The sequence below is a fragment of the Diabrotica virgifera genome, chromosome 1, assembly GCF_917563875.1.
Source record: "Diabrotica virgifera virgifera chromosome 1, PGI_DIABVI_V3a".
NCBI classification, from domain to species: domain Eukaryota; kingdom Metazoa; phylum Arthropoda; class Insecta; order Coleoptera; family Chrysomelidae; genus Diabrotica; species Diabrotica virgifera.
In genome coordinates, this window is record NC_065443.1 from 174,286,452 (window position 1) to 174,296,331 (window position 9,880).

Genomic DNA, 9,880 nt, shown 5'->3' on the forward strand with positions numbered 1-9,880 from the left:
TAAACAAAATAAACAATACTTTGATTATAATTGTAACCCATATGTGTGTATTATTTTACTCTTTTCTTTCCTATCCCGATTAGGAACCATTGAGAAATACTTAGAAGCCACGTTGTAACGATGCGTGATACGTATCGTCACTTTATAATAAGCATTACAAAATATTTGGAACACTCTCACTAGGTATGCAACCAACGTTACAGACACTTGTATTGAAAGTTGCTGTTGATCGACGACAAAGTTGGTAACTTTGGGGAATTCAGAATCTAGAAGTTGGTTTGTGTGTCGATACGGCTTCCGGCTGACGTGATTGTCATTGTAGAGGGACCGGATCGTCACTTCAATCTCGGCTTTTGTGGAAGCCAGACCTCACACCAGTGGCCATTACGGAGAATATAAAATTTTGGTTGAAATGTTTTAAATAGAATATTAATTTACGTGAGAAGGAGTTGTTTTGTTTTTGGTTAAGTGTTTGAAGAGAAGAGTTTTTGTGTTCCAACACCTTTTTTTTGAAGAGTAATGGGTATGTATTGAAGAAATGTTTTTCATTAAATAAAAAAAATAACCCTTTTATTCATTCTCAATATCTCACATATATTATCTTTAAATGAATTGTTATTCGTCAATCATCAGATTTGCAATATTTCAATACCATCGCACTTATTTTTTCTACAGAGAAAAGAATTCTTTCTAACTATATACTTCCAGTTCAAAATCAGGTTGGAATCAATGACCATTCTTATTCTCTCATTTATATAACTCCTTAAAGTAATCTTGATTATCAGATTCATATTTACTTGTTCAAATACTTCCTTATATTCGTTTAAAAAGGCTCTTTCCAGTCAAGGACAATCAAGGTCACTGACATTTCAAGCAAGTACATCAAGCTTAATTTTTTACTTAGATTTTTTCTCTGTCAAGTTCTGATAAGGTGGTACACCTTTTTGCCTAGGCCTGTTCTTGTGTGTTCAAGGCAATCAGCTGATCAAAGGTTTTGTTTTTAGCCACTGGTGGAGACCAAGATTAAGTCACCCCAAACAAGTTTTGAAATGGAATAGACAATCATTTTGGGTTTTTGGGCATTGGATGGAGTTTAGTTTTGGTTTATTTTCTTTGGGAAAATATATAGTTTTCCGGTGCTAGGAAGTAGCTCCTTGTCGCACCTCATCTTCATACCTTCTGGTTGGTGAGAAGTACTTCCCCTAAGGTAGGGAAAACCGGAAGATACCTTACTTGGCTCTCCCCGTATCAACTACTGGAGTTTGGAGAAGCCACAGTCCTGCATTTAGTAGAAGCGACAGGTTTTTATTGTTAAAATTTACATTTTCAATCCTTTTGCCTAATATTTTTTTTTCAACTTTAACATTTTTTAATAACATAAATAACCTTAATAATCATGTAAATTCAACTTTTCTAAAATCAATTCACTTTATCATATTAAATATTTTCTTTTCAACAAATTTTAGGTCATTTTCATTATTGTATCTTTATTTAAAATAGTCCGGAGATCATAACCTACCTGGTAAGATAATGTGCACACTATCGTAAGGTTATTACCTCACCTCTTTAATAGTATTTATTTCATTCGTAAGTATTGTCCGGTTCGTCATTCTGATCAGATACGAAATTGTCAACCAATGTTGTAATACTCTTTAAAAATAAGTTTTTGTACATGCATATTCAAATCAACTAATTGTCTTGGTATAATAAATTCAATCCATTTTTATACTGTAATATATAGGTTATAGACAGGAGCGTACTAGCCTAGTACGTCAGGTGTTAGCTAGTTTGTATAAATTGTATATAGGGGTTATAGGTAATTTTTTTTCCATTAAACTGGTTGGTTGTACATACTTATATGTTTTATTATCCTACCACTTTAATATTCTTAGTTAGGTACAGCATTATAGGTCACGTGGAGAAGAATTTATTCAATTCTTCCCTGGCGCTCAACACTACTTCTGAATATCTTCTTGGTCAATAGTTCTTTTCTTGTCATTACTCCTTATATTAATTTATTTTCTTTATCATTCAAGTATTTCAGTAGGTACCGTCTTACTAGGGCGTGCAAATACGGCCTGATCCTTCCCTGAGCCCTACTGTTTAGTCTCTTCAATTTCCAGCTAGCCTATTTCTGTAAAACTTTAGTCATTTATTAAGCTACCCCATTCAAACAGAATAATCATACGTTACAACGTAAGTAAGTAATTAATTTTATAATTCGCCCTGAGATTGAAAACATATTGATATGTGATCTGGTCAATTAATTAGATTATTATAAATGCATTGATTAAATTAAATGACATATAAGAATATTATCTCATATCAATAATCAAGATCACATCAATATATATATATATATATATATATATATATATATATATATATAAAATGATGTTGGATAATCGAGTACAAATATAAAAATAAATAAGCAAAATCATTGGCTAATACTCGTAAAGTGAATGTGAATTTAGTTGGAAATATATAAAATGATGCAAGGGTCATCATTCCATACATTTCTGTGCAACTACATACACCGGTGTTTCGGCCTATTTGGGCCTCGTCAGTACAGTGTAGCAAGTTAAAAAAGTTGTTTGTTAACTTGTAAAAGGATTACTACAGGAGCAAGGTTACCATTTTTGGTCAGATTGTTAGAAGACCCGCAGTCGCAAGGCTACAACTAACATTGCCAAAGAGGTAAGGCTACCTGAGGAAATGGAAAGCCATAACATTATTAAATAAAATGATGTTGGATAATCGAGTACAAATATAAAAATAAATAAGCAAAATCATTGGCTAATACTCGTAAAGTGAATGTGAATTTAGTTGGAATATATAAAATGATGAAGGGTCATCATTCCATACATTTCTGTGCAACTACATACACCGGTGTTTCGGCCTATTTGGGCCTCGTCAGTATAGTGTAGCAAGTTAAAAAAGTTGTTTGTTAACTTGTAAAAGAAATGTATGGAATGATGACCCTTCATCATTTTATATATTTCCAACTAAATTCACATTCACTTTACGAGTATTAGCCAATGATTTTGCTTATTTATTTTTATATTTGTACTCGATTATCCAACACCATTTTATTTAATAATGTTATGGCTTTTCATTTCCTCAGGTAGCCTTACCTGCTTGGCAATGTTAGTTGTAGCCTTGCGACTGCGGGTCTTCTAACAATCTGACCAAAAATGGTAACCTTGCTCCTGTAGTAATCCTTTTACAAGTTAACAAACAACTTTTTTAACTTACTACACTATACTGTCGAGGCCCAAATAGGCCGAAACACCGGTGTATGTAGTTGCACAGAAATGTATGGAATGATGACCCTTCATCATTTTATATATTTCCAACTAAATTCACATTCACTTTACGAGTATTAGCCAATGATTTTGCTTATTTATATATATATATATATATATATATATATATATATATATATATATATATATATATATATATATATATATATATATATATATATATATATATATAAATTGTATAGAAGTATTTATATTTAAAATAAATGTAAACCCTATTTTAGGATGGGGAAAAAGGTTTTATTTCGCGACCGTCATCGCTTCGACGAAATAAATTTTGTACGTATATTATTTTAGTGTACGTATAATAATACTAATATTATTGAAGTGAAAACTTCTTTAGGGACGTTGTGCACTTTTTCGATGGGGAAAAAGTATAAATTAGCGACCGTCATTGGTTCGACGAAATAAATTTTTGAAGTGAAAACTTTTTTAGGGACGTTGTGCACTTTTTACATGGGGAAAAAGTATTGAATTAGCGACCGTCATCGCGACCGTCATTGCTTCGACGAAATAATATTTTGAAGTGAAAACTTCTTTAGGGACGTTGTGCACTTTTTAGATGGGGAAAAAGTATTGAATTAGCGACCGTCATCGCGACCGTCATTGCTTCGAAAAAATACATTTTTGAAGTAAACATTTCTTTAAGGACGTTGTGCACTTTTTAGATGGGGAAAAGTATGGAATTAGCGACCGTCATCACTTCGGCGAAATAAATTTTTGAAGTGAAAATTTTTAGGGACGTTGTGCACTTTTTAGTTAAGGAAAAAGTGTTGAATTATCGACCGCCATCGCTTCGGTGAAATAAATTTTTGAACTGAAAACTTCTTTAGGGACGTTTTGCACTTTTTCGATGGGAAAAATATTAAATTAGCGACCGTCATTGCTTCGACGAATTAAATTTTTGAAGTGAAAACTTCTTTAGGGACGTTTTGCCCTTTTTAGATGGAGAAAAAGTATTGAATTATCGAACGTCATCGCGACCGCCATTGCTTCGACGAAATAAATTTTTGAAGTGAAAACTTCTTTAGGGACGTTGTGCACTTTTTAGATCGGAAAAAAGTATTAAATTAGCGACCGTCATTGCGAGCGTCATTGCTTCGACGAAATAATGTTTTGAAGTGAAAACTCCTTTAGGGACGTTTTACCCTTTTTAGATGGGGAAAAAGTATTGGATTAGCGACCGTCATCGCGACCGTCATTGCTTCGACGAAATACATTTTTGAAGTAAACATTTCTTTAAGAATGTTGTGCACTTTTTAGATGGGGAAAAGTATGGAATTAGCGACCGTCATCACTTCGGCGCAATAAATTTTTGAAGTGAAAAGTTCTTTAGGGACGTTGTGCACCATTTAGATGGGAAAAAGTATTAAATTAGCAACCGTTATTGGTTCGACGAAATAAATTTTTGAAGTGAAAATTTTTAGGGACGTTGTGCACTTTTTAGTTGGGGAAAAAGTGTTGAATTATCGACCGCCATCGCTTCGGTGAAATAAACTTTTGAACTGAAAACTTCTTTAGGGACGTTTTGCACTTTTTCGATGGGAAAAATATTAAATTAGCGACCGTCATTGCTTCGACGAATAAATTTTTGAAGTGAAAACTTCTTTAGGGACGTTTTGCCCTTTTTAGATAGAGAAAAAGTATTGAATTATCGAACGTCATCGCGACCGTCATTGCTTCGACGAAATAAATTTTTAAAGCGAAAACTTTTTCAGGGACGTTATACACTTTTTAGATGGGGAAAAATGTTGAATTAGCGACCGTCATCGCTTAGGCGAAATAAATTTTTGAAATGAAAACTTTCTTAGGGACGTTGTAAAGTATTGTACACTTGTTGGATGGGGAAGAAATATTGAATTAGCGACCGTTACTGCTTCGACGAAATAAATTTTTGAAGTGAAAACTTCTTTAGGAACGTTGTGCACTTTTTAGATGGGTAAAAAGTATTAAATTAGCGAATATTTTTTAGTATGCCGTTTATTTTTACAACGATGGTTTTTATTCTCATCCCCATTTGTCCGAATTTCATTATCTTAATTTAATTCCCCCAGTTTCCACCCTATTTACAGTTGCGTCATGATTCATCTGAAACATGGTCTAAAATTGCGCGTGTTTCAATAACGACGCAACTACCCTATACTATAGGGGCTCAGCACATAGTTACAGTTCTGTCGCTTTTGTATTGTATACAGTATTTAAGAAGTTAATTAGGCAATAAACAGTAATTGATAACATTGGAAGTTACGTCATTCTTTTTCCGGACCGGCGATAATAATATATTCTAGTAAATTTCATTAACCGTTCCACAAATAAATGTCGTTTCTCTGGAACGATGAAGTAGTTAATATACCGCGCAGTATCGTCGCCCCCGCGAGCGAAATTATTCCGATTCGATTTTTTTGCACAAACTTACTCAAAAAGAGGTCCTTATAACATATCCACAGGGTGCCGGGCGGTGCCAACAAATTCACAAAAATAATTTTTTCATTGCGAACGATTTTTTTTAGATAATTTGGGTTATTCTGAGCAAAAAAGGTCTCTTGTAATTTTTCTCTAAAATTGATTATTGTCGAGTTATATGGCCATTTTCGCATTTTCAAATTTTAAATCGCGGATAACTCGACAACAATCAATTTTAGAAAAAAATTACAAGAGAACTTTTTTGCTCAGAATGTCCCAAAATTATCTAAAAAAATTTGTTCGAAGTCAAAAAATTATTTTTGTGAATTTGTTTAAAAAAATTGTTTAAACAATTTTTGACCACGGCACCGCCCGGCACCCTGTGGATATGTTATAAGGACCTCTTTGTGAGTAAGTTTGTGCAAAAAAATCGAATCGGAATAGTTTCACTAACGGGGGTGACGATACCTCCTGGAGTATAGCGCTAATAGTTAATAATTAAAAATAACAGCTTTGTAATAAAATAATTACAAAAATCTCTTTAGGACTTTGAATAAGAGGTTTTAAACTTGATTTGGTCACTTTTTGAATTTCATAATAATAATTTTTAACAGAGTTATTAAGCTTTAAAAATGGCCATTTTCGCATTTTTCAAATTTTTAATCGCATATAACTCAACAACAATCAATTTTAGAAAAAAATGACAGACCTTTTTTGCTCAGAATGTCCCAAATTATCTAAAAAAATATTGTTTGAAATGAAAAAATTATTTTTGTGAATTTGTTTAAAAAAAATTGTTTAAACAATTTTTCGACCACACCACCGCCCGGCACCCTGTGGATATGTTATATGGACCTCATTTTGAGTAAGTTTGTGCAAAAAAATCGAATCGGAATAATTTCGCTAGCGGGGGCGACGATACTGCCCGGTCTTTAAAGTTAGAGTCTAGAGTCTAGATGATATGAGCCTAAAATTTATAGTTTTATATTATTTTATATTTTATATTTATATAGTTTTTAATATCAATTTTATTTTAATTAAGTAAGATTAATATATTCTGCTGCAGATTCGTGCCAATATTATAAGAGTTGTGCATTTAACGAGAGAAGCATATAATTCGGACCACATGTACTACACATAATATAAAGGTTTAAATTTAGATATGAGGCCATCTCAGATTTTGCCTTTTACAAAAGTGGCAGGCATTCAAAATGACGACTGTACACATCTGCTTAATTACGATACCTTTTGAACGAAAAGTCCGATTTTAACAAAATTTGGTATATAGGTTCTTTTTGATTTATAAGATCGGGGTCCTAAACAGGAAGAATCGGTATACCAGAAGTTGTGTTTTTGCTGGTTTCTTTATGTAAAAATTTATTCCTTTTGTTTAATTTTTTCACCATGTATATATGAATTTTTCAAACAGGTAATACCGCCATTGAAAAGAGCCTAAACATATTTTTTAGGAAATATTTTGACCTTTTTAGTTTTTTTAATTACCATTTAATAAACGCATAACGTATCTTCACATTATATTCTTATGAGCAAATTTTCCTGTAAAACTACACATTTTAAAATAAGTCTTTGGGTAAATGTGCATTGGAAATTATAAATTATTATGGGCAGATGGGAGGGCCCATAATAATTACTACAACAGACAACTTACCCAGACGTTAAATGTTCAAAGTAGGAGTTGCATATTTTAGTGTCAAGGTTCAAGACGCTGGTTTCTGCGACAGCGTTATTAAAAGAAGCAATTTAATCATAATACATCTATTTATAATACTCTAATTATTTCAACTAAGTGGACTGATGTCTTCACAAAGTGAAGTGAGATATAGAACGTATAAAGATAAAATTCAAAGAAATAATGTTATTTGAAACAAATATCGCCACAAGCACAAAGTGCGGTACACTTTAAAGCAGCCTTATTGCATCGACACTGGCGTGTGCAACCTTTCTTGCAGCCACACCGAATTAGTTGTGTATATACTTGGGAAGTCTCTGGTAATGTCGTTCAACATGTTTCCCATCCACTTTCAACCTCTTTGTTCCAGCTCCAATCCAGTAACTAGCCTGGTAAATCGCTCTCTTTATGTGCTGAATGAGAGCATCTTGTGTCGGAGGAAGATTGTCGATTGCTCTACATTTCTGGCTAAAGAGAACATAACAATACTACAAACCTCTCCAATGGTTTCAGCAGATCTTGTAAAGTCATTATATTATTATACAGGTCATGAAACAATAAAACATTGATATATAAAAGTATTCTAATACCGCCATTTCGAATGTCCACCATTACCGGCATAGATAAAATTTAAGATGACCTCATATAAAAAATCAAAGCTCTACATTCGTAGAATATGTGGTTAACATTGGATGCTTCCATCATTAAATGCACAATAATTCTTATGATATTAGCACGAATCTGGCCGCACATAGGTACATGTAAAGATACGTGATGCATTTATTAAATGGTAATTAACATAACTAAAAAGTTCAAAATATCTCCTTAAAATATTTATACGCTTTGAAAAATTAATATATACAGGGTGAAAGAATTGAAAAAAAACAACATATTTTTACATAAAAAACCAGGAAAATCACATCTTCTGGTAAACCGATTCTTCCGGTTCAAGACCTCGATCTCATCCATCAAAAAAATGAACCTATATACCAAATTTAGTATATGTGGTCCAAATTATAAAATATGCTTCTATCAGTAAATGCACAATTGTTTCACATATCGGCTGCACTAGTAGGGTGATAGAATCTGTCAACAGCGAATATTCCGAGAACGAGAGGGGGAAGAGAAAGAGGGGCGAGAGGGATCAAATATCTAGAAGATTAGAATTAAACTGTTTGTTGAATTATTATCAATATTGTATTTGTTGATAAAATATATGGTCTGTATTTATTTAAGTATTCAGTGTTACTGTCTGATGATTATTCACTAATTATTTTTACAATATCTAAGTATTCTAGATTGTTTAATTGGATTCCTTGGTTGTATATGTAGAGAATTTGTGGATCTAAAACGTGATGAGAATTCCTAATATATTGTAAAAAATGTGAAAGGACTAACGTTCAAAATTCTACATATTCCAAAAATATTTTAATTAGTTTATTTAACTAGTGACATTTTGAACCTGCTACAAAAGAATCATTAGTGTATATTTTTTAGCCTTACTTTAAATTAAATAGTGTTATAAAAATCAACATTAGCAGTTGATTCACAAAAAAATTAAGAGAAATATATAATATTAGATATAGAAATTGAGTCAATACTCGCAATATTAAAAATACAATTTTTAAGATTGCGAGTATTGACTCAATTTCTATATCCAATAGTATAATGGACTCGCATCGGCAATCCTTGTATCATTAGAAATATATAAGTAAACGAATTTTATTAATATTAAGTATATTTATTCATTCATTTGAACAGTTTGCCTTTGGTTTATATAAATTAGAGTTTGTCTTCTATCCCTCATTAGAGGTCCATGTCACCAGCCCCCCTTTTTCGATTGGATGGTCGAAGAAAGGCTCACTCGTTTGTATTGCTTTAGTATGTACTGGATTGTATCACCCTTTATTCGTTTGTACTGCCCCTACCCTTTTAAATCTATCTGGAGGGGCTGGTGACGTACTATCCCCCCTTTTTCGATCTGGGGGTCCGGAATGGGTATTTTCGTTTGTACTGCGTTAGTATCGGGTTGTACCGTCCTTATTTTGTTTGTACTGCCCCCACCCTCTTAAATATGCCTGGAGGGGCTGGTGACATGCTATCCCCCTTTTTCCATCTGGGGGTCCGGGATAGGTATATTCGTTTGTATTGCGTTAGTATCGTATTGTACCGCCCTTATTTTGTTTGTACCGCCCCCACCCGTCTAGATTGCCCTGGGGGGGGGCCAGTGACACGCTACCCTTCTATTCTGCACCCTTTGCCATCTGAACGTCGAAAATAGGCTATTTCGTTTGTACTGCGTTAGTAATGGATTGTACCGCCCTTATTTTGTTTGTACTACCCCTACTCTTCTACATGTAAAACAGGATTAGTGCTCGGAGTAAGTAAACAAAATCAGCCAAACCTTTCACATAGTAACACCGCGGATGTAAAATTAGGTAAATTCGTAAAAAATGTAACGAAT

The 9,880-nt window shown here is 33.1% G+C and overlaps 1 long non-coding RNA gene across 1 annotated transcript; it reads left to right on the plus strand.

The window, feature by feature from the left end:
* The first annotated feature begins 278 nt into the window (after window positions 1-278).
* LOC126878887 (uncharacterized) lies at window positions 279-1,849 on the plus strand. The gene is made up of 2 exons (XR_007695857.1): window positions 279-523; window positions 1,005-1,849. It is a non-coding gene; the product is annotated as an uncharacterized LOC126878887 (long non-coding RNA).
* The last annotated feature ends 8,031 nt before the right edge of the window (window positions 1,850-9,880 follow it).